This window comes from Bos indicus, chromosome 9 (assembly GCF_029378745.1).
Source record: "Bos indicus isolate NIAB-ARS_2022 breed Sahiwal x Tharparkar chromosome 9, NIAB-ARS_B.indTharparkar_mat_pri_1.0, whole genome shotgun sequence".
NCBI lineage: Eukaryota > Metazoa > Chordata > Mammalia > Artiodactyla > Bovidae > Bos > Bos indicus.
In genome coordinates this window covers 32,110,938-32,123,108 of record NC_091768.1, presented here as the reverse complement: position 1 = coordinate 32,123,108, position 12,171 = coordinate 32,110,938, and positions in this window count along the sequence as shown.

The following is a 12,171-nucleotide window of genomic DNA, read 5'->3' as shown; positions in this document are numbered from 1 at the left end:
ACTGCTTGGCACACATTTCCTATACACTCTTCCAAAGCTCACTCTGGTCTCTGGTGTCAGTTTTGTCTCCCTCAGCTCGTTTAAAAATGCATCGAGGCCAGAGTCCCTGCCTAACTGCTCCGTATTAGTCAAAACAGACAAGGGCGAGATACAAGGTCTTGTATCTCTGAGCTAAGACCCAATTCTTGAGAGTTGTGACCTGCGTGGGGCAGGGAGGCACAGCGCGTTCTCAGAAGAGGAAGAGGAACAAGGCAGTGCTGGCCGCTGAGTGGGATGAACAATTCCTGGAAGTCAGTAACAGGCCCCTGGAACAGGACCTGTGGTGGCCACTCCTGCCCGCTCTGGTCGTTCCTAGTCTCTTCTCCCTCCAGGCGGTAAGGTAGGGCTAGAGAGGAAACCAAGGCCTGCGGTCCTGCTGGGAAGCAATCCACAGCACTTCACTGTGTTGGCTCCTCCCTGGAGGCGGAGGTCCGTGCGAAGGGGGGCACTTACTGCAAGAGATGGTGCTGTGGGAACCTGGCTTCGGTGGACTCCCATCCAAGCACTGCACCTCTGCGGTAGGAAGTGGGCGTTGCTCTCTCTTCATGTCAGCATTTCACCTCCTCTCATTGGCAGAATCCCAGAGGAGCCTGGTGGGCTGACGTCTATGGGGTGGCGCAGAGTTGGACACGACTGATGCGACTTAGCAGCAGCAGCAGCACTGTCAGTGAGCGGTGAGACATCAGCCAGAGGAACGATGACTAGTTCCCCCCTCCCCAGGAAGCGCCAGAGAGCGGCAGCCAAGCATGTCCTTCTGGGGAGGCCCCCACCTCCCTGCTTGTTGCCCCGTCTTCAGTCTGCCTCTCCTTCTCAGGGTGCTGCTGGTCCACACCTGCTTCACTCGTTAGTGTACCCAGTGGCACCCAATCAAGGGTCAGGCCCCCCGACCCTGAGCTGCAGGATAGAACCCCACGCCCCAGTTCAGGGCCTGGTCAGGCACGGGGGTGGAGGGGGGAGGGGACACCGGCCAGCGAAGGGGACGCCCCCTCCCCTGTGAACAAAAGTGCCTGCATTTCTGACTCTCTCCCTCCACCCTGGGTCTCCAGGCGGCCTGTGGTGAGCAGGAGCTTGGACTGCTAGCTGCAGGGTGGCTATGGAGGGTGGTGGTGGTGAAAATGTTCAAATTTGTTGCAAAAAATACACCTTGTTTTAAGATGTTTGCCCTCTGCTACTCTGCTATAGGGCACAGCTTCTATTTCCCAGCCCTGATTTTGGGCTCATTTGCACTAGCTTTCGGAGAAGGCAATGGCACCCGACTCCAGTACTCTTGCCTGGAGAATCCCATGGGCGGAGGAGCCTGGTGGGCTGCAGTCCATGGGGTTGCTAAGAGTCAGGTACAACTGAGAGACTTCACTTTAACTTTTCACTTTCATGCATTGGAGAAGGAAATGGCAACCCACTCCACTCCAGTGTTCTTGCCTGGAGAATCCCAGGGACGGGGGAGCCTGGTGGGCTGCCGTCTATGGGGTTGCACAGAGTCGGACACGACTGACATGACTTAGCAGCAGCACTAGCTTTGCTCCTGAGGTGAAAGAGCTGGAAGGAAATTCTTCTGATCTTAACGGAGCTCCACTTTGTGCTCTGCGGAGCCCTTCAGCCCTTATCGCGTTCTCACAGCCCTTCACAGAAGGCGTTTCATATCCATCACACTCAGGAGGAGATGAGCGCCGAGAGGAGGGGCTGGCTCTCACAGTGGTCTCCAAGCCCCCGCCTGCAGCCTCTCCTCTCTCTCGTGCCCTCATCCACTCCCCTCCTGGCCTGTCTCCTCACTGTTCCTTGACCTTCATGCCCTGTTGTATCTTTTTTTTTTCATTGTATCTTTTTTTAAAAATATTTTTTATTGTGGTAAAAGTCACATAAATAAAACATACTATTTTCACCATATTTAACTGTATAGTTCAGGGGCATTAAGTACATTCGCACTGTGTAGCTCTCACCATTGTCCATCTCCTGCATTCTCCATCCTCCTAAACTGAAACTCTGTCCCCTTTAAACACTAATCCCCATTCCCCCATCCTCTGCCCCTCAGCCCCTGGCACTTACCAGTGTACTTCCTGACTATCAATTGGATTATTCTATTCTAGGTACCTCGTGTAATGGAGTCCAGTAGTATTTATCTGCACCTACTGTATGCTGGGATGCATTTTCCTCCTGTGTTATACAGTAGATTCTCATTGGTTATCTATTTTATACATACTAGTGTATATGTGTCATTCCCAGTCTCCCAAGTTATCTCCCTCCCTCCTCCATTGTATCTTAAATCCTCTGCTCTAGCCAGTTGCTCTGCCTGGAACACTTCTCCTGGGTGACCCAAAAAACTCCCTGCCTAATTCTTCGTATCCTTCATGCTTTTCCACCAGTCTCCCGTTCTCCATGGTGGTCCACCCTGACCACTCGATCTTCATACTGCAACATGTACAGAAGGTATCATCCCCGGCTCTTGTGATGTCTTAGTCTTGTCCCATTTTTATATTTTCCTATCCTTCTCATCTTCTTCATGTTTTCCTATCCATCAGTTGCTAAATAGTGTCTGTTCTTTGTGACCCCATGAACTTCAGCACACTAGGCTTCCCTGTCCTTCACTATCTCCTGGACTTCGCTCAAATTCATGTTCAATGAGTCAATGATGCCAACCAACCACCTCATCCTCTATTGTCTCCTTCTCCTCCTGCCCTCAGTCTTTCCCAGCAGCAGGGTTTTTTTCAGCGAGTCAGCTCTTCGCATCAGGTGGCCAAAGTATTAGAGCTTCAACTTTAGCATCAGTCCTTCCATTGAATATTCACAGCTGATTTCTTTTAGGATAGACTGGTTTGATCTTGCTGTCCAAGGGACTCTCAAGAATCTTCTCCAGCACCACAGTTCAAAAGCGTCAATTCTTCAGCGTTCAGCCTTCTTTATGGTCCAACTCTCACATCTGCACATGACCACTGGAAAAATCATAACTTTGACCAGATGGACCCCTGTCAGCAAAATGATATCTCTGCTTTTTAATATGTGGTCTAGGTTTATCACAGAGAAGGCAATGGCGCCCCACTCCAGTATTCTTGCCTGGAAAATCCCATGGATGGAGGAACCTGGAAGGCTGCAGTCCATGAGGTCGCTGAGGGTTGGGCACAACTGAGCGACTTCACTTTCACTTTTCACTTTCATGCATTGGAAAAGGAAATGGCAACCCACTCCAGTGTTCTTGCCTGGAGAATCCCAGGGATGAGGGAGCCTGGTGGGCTGCCGTCTCTGGGGTCGCACAGAGTCGGACACGACTGAATCAGCTTAGCAGCAGTAGCAGCAGCAGGTTTATCATAATTTCCTTATTTATGAAATTTATCATTTTCTGCTAGTGGCCTGTTTGTCCACTGCTGTCTCTGAAGTGCCTGGCATTGTGACTGGCAGGTGGCAGGCACTCAGTCCATGGCTGAGGAATCAATTTCATGAAAGGTCACCCTCGCCTGGATCTAGACAGAGACAGAGCTGGATTCGAACTCTAAGGGTGTGATCTTGCTCTTCCATCTCAGAACCCAAAGCCTGTCCAGGTGGAGAGCAGGCTATTGGCTGCTCAAGAGATGCCTGTTAACTGGATTTCCCCATCAGACTGCTACAGCAGGGATATCAGAGGCTGTGAACACAGGGCTTGGCCTTGTTTTTCCTGGTTGACAGGTTTGCTGGCATCCGGAGATGGTGGCACACTCCTGGTCACAGGGCACCAAGCTCTGTGGTCCTCAGGAATGTTCTGAATGAGCTCGTCCAAACAACATTAGCCGCTAGGCCCGTGCTGCGTGCTCAAGACACAAGCTCGCAATCTCTTCAAGTCAGACACCTGTCAAATCCAGAATTGCCTCCCAGCCTTGCTCGAAGGATTTGCTCTTTAAGAAATGATGGAGGGAAACAGCTGGGGCTTGCAAGGCATGAGCTGGAGGTATCAGGGCAGACAGAGCTAGAGAGGATGCGAGGAGAAGCCGGTGGAGCAGGGGCAGCAGGTATCTCCCGAGAGGCTGCTCTCTGGGCAGAAAGGCAGCTGAGCCTAGAGGGCTGCGATGCGACAATGGTTTTGTCGTTTTTGTTTTTAATGAGGGTCTGGGGATGGAGACTATGAAGAAACTCTATAACATGAGGGTAGACTTGGGTCGGTTGGGGTCCACCGGCTTAAAGGATGAAGACATCTTCCTGCTCATTTCATAATCAGTTTCCTCAGAACAGATTCTCCCCTGAACTCCATTTACCTGGTCCTTTTACTTGTTATGCTGTGGTTCTGGCTTCTATTTTCTTTTTTCTTGTTTTTGTTCCTGTTATTAGCTGACCTTGTTTATGTTGGCATTAAGGGCAGTTTTCTTCCTAATCTCAGTGGCTTGGTAATAGAAAGTTACACATGGTTTGGATTCTGGGTGAAAGGGAACATTTGTATTTATTCTCATACTTACTGGCTATGTTAGTGTTTCTAGGATAGCCCCAGAATTAATGTTTTAATGAACACTCCAACTGCTAGGAACACCATTCTGGAACATATTAACCCAGTCAGAGAACTGCCAGTTAGGCTGGTATTTGGTCAACAACAAGCATTTTCTTCCCCACAAAAGAGAGTAATGGAATTAATTTACCATTTCCTAGCTTATGGCATCTATCTCAACATAAATCTCTATATAGAGATCGATTGCACATATAACTATAAAACAGAGTATTGGGGGAAATATTATGATGAGGAAAATCAGAACAAAAGCACAAATCAGGCCTGGCTGATGACATACAGGCAACCAATACATGTTCTCAGGCACAGCATTTAGAAAATGGACTTAGGAACTTCCCTGGCGGTCTAGTGGTTAAGACTTTGCCTTCCAATGCAGGGGGTGTAGGTTCAATCCCTGGTCAGGGAGCTAAAATCCCACATGCCTGCAGCCAAAGGGCCAAAACACAGAACAGAAGCAATATTGTAACAAACCAATAGATTTTAAAAATGGCCCACATCAAAAAATCTTAAAAAAAGAAAATGGACTATAATGAAAATAAATCACCTCTCTATGACTTTTCATTGCAGATAATCTCAGTATTTGGAATGAGTGTGTCATTGTTTCAGTGAGTTCTGGGTAATTCTGGGTGATTTAGTCTTGCTCCCAGTGGATATACGTTTTCTGTTCACGAGTTACTTTATAACAGAAGTGCATCTTCGGATTGAGACTGTCACTTTTTGATGACCTAACAAGTAAATAAAATAGTTTTTAAAAATAGCATCCTGGTGACCTGAGAAAATCTGCTTGGCTTCCTAAAGGGTATAGCTTACCTGGATGCAGTTTGCCTCTGGCCCCAGACTGCCTTTCTAGCAGAGCACACAGGGTGTCGACACAGTAGCAACAGCCTTCTTCATATGAGCATCTCTTCCTTGGTATTCTCACTAAAGCTCCCAGATGAATAAAAAAGAGACTCAACTTCTTCACCATATGCTATCTGGGATCACAGAAGAAAACTGAACAATTTTAGCGGAATTCTCCAGATCCAAATAGTGCAGTGAACCAACACTTGAGAGCGCCTAGGTTAACCGAGCGACTTGTTTTTAACTTGTTAACTGTAGCATCTATCTACAACAGTGGTTTCTAGTCTTTTTCCGGTCACAGACTCTCTTTCTCCCACTTTGGGAATCTGGTTAAAGTTTTAGATTCTCATTTCTGAAAACTGCGCATGGAGGTATACCCTCATGTTTGGAAGTTCACGTTAGGCCATTTTAACAAAGACTTACATCAATTCTTTTTTCACTAACCGGAAGAAATCCAAGGAGGATTTCTGATTTTACAAAAAAAGACAGAAAGTGAAAATAGCATTCAGCACGTGTCTTGCAGTGAGCTGTTACAGAGGCAGCTCACACCTTGAGCAGCAACAATGTCACCCCAAGCTCCTTCCCTGGGAACCATGCTCAGCATCTCAGCAACCAGGCACCATAGCTTTGAACTGTGTCTGCGAGCATCTGGGCTTTATCTCAGTTTGTGTATCCATTAGCAAGATGCCTCCTAAGGTAATTGCTTCTTTGCTTACACCATTTTGGCGTACAGAAGGTTTTTCAGATAACAGGGAATCCTATACATTCACAGGCCCCATTCATAGACTCCTAGGCCAACAATTGCTCATCTGACACCATGCCAGAAATCTCTTGTGTTTATGTTCTTTGGTGTGCTCTCTAGAAATGTGCTAAAATTTGCTGTTTATATTGAAACATGTACACATACTAAATATATATATATATGAAGACACACACTTGAGAGTCCCTTGGATAGCAAGGAAATCAAACCAGTCAATCCTAAAGGAAATCAACCCTAAATATTCATTGGAAGCACTGATAATGAAGCTGAAGCTCCAATACTTTGGCCAATACTGATGCAAAGAGCCAACTCATTGGAAAACACCCTGATGCTCAGAAGGAGGGAAGGTACGAAGAGAAGGGGGCAACAGAGGATGAGATGGTTGCATGGCCTCAGCAACTCAATGGACATGAGTTTGAGCAAATTCTGGGAGATGGTAAAGGACAGGGAAGCCTGGTGTGTTGCAGTCCATGAGGTCACAAAGAGTTGGACACGACTTAGTGACTGAACAACAACAAATATATATATATATATACACACACATATATATATATGACATTTTCTCTATTAGAATGAATAAATGAAATAATATATGAAAAGATTGATCATAAAAAGCCAAATTGAGAATGTTGATATTATTGTTATTATTATTTGAATTGGCCATTTAAAATTCAGCACTAAAACTTTAGCTTCATATTGCAGCAGGTGGTATCTTTTATGGAAACTGCTCTATGACCTTTTATATTCTTATAATCCAGACTGCCTCTTTATTTTTATTTCACTCTAATCAATTATTTAAAAAGTCATGACACATCTGCTCACCAGTCTTTGTGGGACAGGTACTTTTGGGGTGTGTACAGTATGTGAAGTCTTTTTCATTCTGTGAAAAAAACCACTTCTCCATAGTACTCTGATGGGCCTGCACCTTACTGTAACTCCAATACAGGTCCTGACAAAAGCAATTAAATTCTGACCTGAATTAGAAATCTTATTAATTACACTTAATCGATCAGTTGCTTGTTTGTTTCGCTGATTTCTTGTTATAAACTGATTATAGACCATTAGTGTTCATTAATATACCAAATTAGATCTCACATCTTCTTCATTATACACTGGAAATAACACCAGTTCACACTTTGACAGGGTCTGTTAAAAAGAATGCCTGTTGTAGCCATACTCTCCTATGTGATTCTGGAAGTAGATAAACCACTCAAGAACAATTTATGAGCTTGCTAATTCTTTTTTTTTTTTCTTCTGCTCCTTGCCTTTAGCAGTAATATACAGCTTTGATATGGAGAGCCCTCAGGAGTGCTGTCTCAATGAAATTCTTAGAGTAGGGAGGAAAATAACTTATGAGAAGGATAACTTTATTCCAGCATATGTTTTATGGAGAGTGAGACTTTTACTTAACATTTGGGGAGGAGGGATACTGAATGGGGGGAACTGGGAGTTGGAGAAATACACAGAGAAGAGTAGGAAGAGAAACAATATTTCCTATTTTGAAAAATAGCATCTCAGTTCAGTAGAATCAAATTTGAACTAATGAACTCATGAAAAGTTTTTGTTAAAGAAAGACCTCTCAATATACACATTTGTTGAATACATGAAAGAGTGGGTGCCATCTGTAGATATGGACTGAATTTAGAAGGAAAAAAAACACAAAATTATATTTACAGTTAGTCCATTGGGGCTGCTATAATAGAATACCATGGACATTCGTTTCTCACAGTTCTGGGCTGTTTGAGATTCTGAAGATTCAATGTCTTATGAAGGCCCTCCTCCTGGTTCACAGATGACCTTGCTGCTGTGTCTTCCATTGGTAGGAGAGACGAGAAAGCTCTCTGAGGCTTGGGATCTCTTCTTATAAGGACACTTGCCCTTATAAGAGGTCATGAGGGGCTCCACCCTTATGACCTCATAACTTCTCAAAGCCCCACGTCCAAGTACTATTGTATTGGGAATTAGGTTTCAACATATGATTTGAGGGACACATATTCAGTCTATAGCTGAACTCATTTATTAGGTGCTTACTATATACTATGCGACTGCTAAGTCACTTCAGTTGTGTCCGACTCTGTGCGACCCCATAGACAGCAGCCCACCAGGCTCTCCTGTCCCTGGGATTCTCCAGGCAAGAACACTGGAGTGGGTTGCCATTTCCTTCTCCAATGCATGAAAGTGGAAAGTGAAAGTGAAGCTGTTCAGTCATGTCCGACTCTTAGCGACCCCATGGACTGCAGCCTACCAGGCTCCTCCGTCCATGGGATTTTCCAGGCAAGAGTACTGGAGTGGGGTGCCATTGCCTTCTCCGATTATATACTATGAGCTAGAGTCAAAGATGAATACGCATCATTATAGTATTTTCTATAAAAAGGAAAACAAACCTTAAATATTGTTTTCTAGCAATCAATTTTGGACTTCAAAATTGTTTCAATTTGTCACCTAGTACTAGATACTTGTCTTACCCAATGTCCTAAATTGGTATTTTGGTTGTTTCAACTTTTATAAATAATACAGAGTAGCAACTAACAGAGAAAACAACTTAGCAAAATGAGAAAAACTCCACTCCCAATTCTGGAAAAAGAAAAAGACCAAAAGAACCTCCCAAAAAACTAAAACACTGTTCTACAACAAAATGATTAAACTTGGCAACAGTGAATGAGGATACTATTTTTTGACCAAATTATAATGCAGAGTGGCCTTAATTGTTTTTGATAGATTGTTTTGGTGTAAATCACTAGTAGAGAGAGATGGACTGGCACAAATAACTGCAGTATAATGTAATAAGTACACCCATTTAGGCTTATCCAAGATGCCAATACATCAAAAAGAAAGAAGACAGGGTTAGAAAGGTTCACAGGTAACATTTGAACTGGATGTAGCAAAGCAGGCATTCCCATCTAAACCCAGCCAAGAATGCAGAGAAAAATACTCCAAAATGTCTCCAAATAATTTTTTTTTAAATCACAGGATTCTATGATGCTAAGTATTATTAATTTCTATCCTTTATCTCTAATTTCTTGAAGAGATCTCTAGACTTTCCCATTCTGTTGCTGCTTTTAGAAGAGGCAGAGGAAACAGAGATCAAATTGCCAACATCCGCTGGATCATCGAAAAAGCAAGAGACTTCCAGAAAAACATGTATTTCTGCTTTATTGACTATGCCAAAGCCTTTGACTGTGTGGATCACAATAAACTGTGGAAAATTCTGAAAGAGATGGAAATACCAGACCCTCTGACCTGCCTCTTGAGAAACCTATATGCAAGTCAGGAAGCAACAGTTAGAAGTGGACATGGAACAACAGACTGGTTCCAAATAGGAAAAGGAGTACGTTAAGGTTGTATATTGTCGCCCTTCTTATTTAACTTATATGCAGAGTATATCATAAGAAACACTGGGCTGGAAGAAGCACAAACTGGAATCAAGATTGCTGGGAGAAATATCAATAACCTCAGATATGCAGATGACATCACCCTTATGGCAGAAAGTGAAGAGGAACTAAAAAGCCTCTTGATGAAGGTGAAACAGGAGAGTGAAAAAGTTGGCTTAAAGCTCAACATTCAGAAAACGAAGATGATGGCATTTGGTCCCATCACTTCATGGGAAATAGATGGGGAAACAGTGGAAACAGTATCAGACTTTATTTTTGGGGGCTCCCAAATCACTGCAGATGGTGACTGCAGCCATGAAATTAAAAGATGCTTACTCCTTGGAAGGAAAGTTATGACCGACCTAGACAGCATATTAAAAAGCAGAGACATTACTTTGCCAACAAAGGTCCATTTAGTCAAGGGTATGGTTTTTCCAGTGGTCATGTATGGATGTGAGAGTTAGACTGTGAAGTAGGCTGAGTACCAAAGAATTGATGCTTTTGAACTGTGGTGTTGGAGAAGACTCTTGAGAGTCCCTTGGACTGCAAGGAGATCCAACCAGTCCATCCTAAAGGAGACCAGTCCTGGGTGTTCATTGGAAGGACTGATGCTGAGGCTGAAATTCCAATACTTTGGCCACCTCATGCAAAGAGTTGACTCACTGGAAAAGACCCTGATGCTGGGAGGGATTGGGGGCAGGAGGAGAAGGGGACGACAGAGGATGAGATGGCTGGATGGCTTCACCAACTCGATGGACATGAGTTTGGGTGAACTCTGGGAGTTGGTGATGGACAGGGAGGCCTGGTGTGCTGTGATTCATAGGGTCGCAAAGAGTCGGACATGACTGAGCGACTGAACTGAACTGAAGTATTATTAAACTAATAGAGTCAGTGTTTTGAAAAAAATCTAAGGTCTTTCTCTTGGAAGATCATTTAGCTTTCATCATTTTTATGTTCCACTAAGTAGGATATAAAACTAAGCTGATGTATATGGGTTGGCAGATAAAGGCTTAGAAAAGTGCTACTATTAGTCATGAGAAAATCTGGAGTTAAGATCAATTGTGATCCAAAGCAGGGTAGCCAAAGTTTAATCACTGACATCTGAAATGATCATTTTGATGGCCAAGCTTTTTTCAGGTTTTATTTCAGGTTCATCTGTCCCTCTATTCTCTGAGAACAGGTGCTTCATGGACTCACATATTTCCTTCTCTGAAGCCTATTCTTTGACTGAAAGCACATGCTAAACTTCTTGGATCTTTCATGGATAAGTAAATGTGACTTCTCACCAGCAAGTTCATCACTGAGATACGAAGGCTCAAAAATACATTCAATATTTTTGCTCTGCAGCTCAGGGAGGACTCATGGACTGTTGCAATCAAGGCTTTCAATCTATTAGTTTCTAGCAGCTGGTAGTCTTAAGGCTTATTTTTTTTCAATGAGGATCTCTCAAGCTAAGCGGAGGTTCCAAATGGTGAGTCTAGCTATAGCTAATTTGGTGACGTTTACCTGTTTCCTCTCCTATCTATTCCTTGAGCTTCTTAAGGGTAACTCTGCATCTCAGGGAACTACAGTTCTCAGACTCCTTTGTTCTGTTTTCCTGGTAGTCTTGGTCGTCTTGGCCAATGGGAAGCATTGGTAAAAGACTGTGGGGTAGGAGAAAGGAAGAAGCCAGGGTATTTTCCTTTCATTGTGCTTCTAGCGCTGCCTAGCCATTGCTGTATCACCTTCATGATTCCAGCCTCTCCTGGACCATTCCTTCCCGCTGCGGTCTCGGCTTCTGCTGAGTCCTCCATTGCTGATCTAGCTCACGCTCTGGCCTTTTCTGCTCTCTTGTAGCATCACCTCCAGCTTGTGTTTTTCCTCCTCCTGCCCAGAGAGTGGCATATTGCAGTTGCTAATTTCTGAACTGCCATCAGAGTTCACCATCCACTGTTTGATGTCTCAGCTCTTGTATCAGCAGTGTAACACGTTCTTTGTGTTAAATTTCTTCTTTTTGAGACTGAGTGGTTTCTGGTTCCCACTTGTAATAATTACAAAGATAATGACCAGAGAAGAAACTGGAGGATTTCTCACTTTAAACAAATCTCTTCACAAGGTGATGCCTGCTTCTGAGAATCTAGGGATCTTGTATTGTAACCATAAGAATCACAGAAAAAAGAAGGTTTTGCCAACTTCCTTTGAGATGTGAGGCATATTAGCAGTTTCACCAAAGGTCTCAGGGAAGCTCCTAAAATGTACTGAGGAGCCACCAAGTAACCTCTGTACAGTGGAGCAGTAATTAACACTTGGTCTTGGGTTTTTTCTCATGAGGTAAAATACAATCTCATTGCCAAATGTATTTTTTTTCTTGCTTCCAACTTTTTATAAAAATATCATGGGCAAAAAGGTAATACAGCATATATTTGTAGAGTAAGGGAGGAGTATGTATGTCTCATTTTTTCCTTCACACCTTTTACTCCAAAATAGAATAAAACATTTATTTTACAGCGTATTCAAGACTCATTTTAAACAGAATAGCTTCTACAGTTAATCAATAGATAAAGACTCTGGAGAAGTCTTTGCTCTTGCTCAGACGTGCTGAATCTCCTATTTAAAGAATAAGCTGTGTACATGAGCCAAGAATGCTTTTTGGTTTGGCAGTCTTTATCTGATCTTTGGGAGAGGTTAAAAGCCCAGATACACAATGTGGAAATTTCGAAACT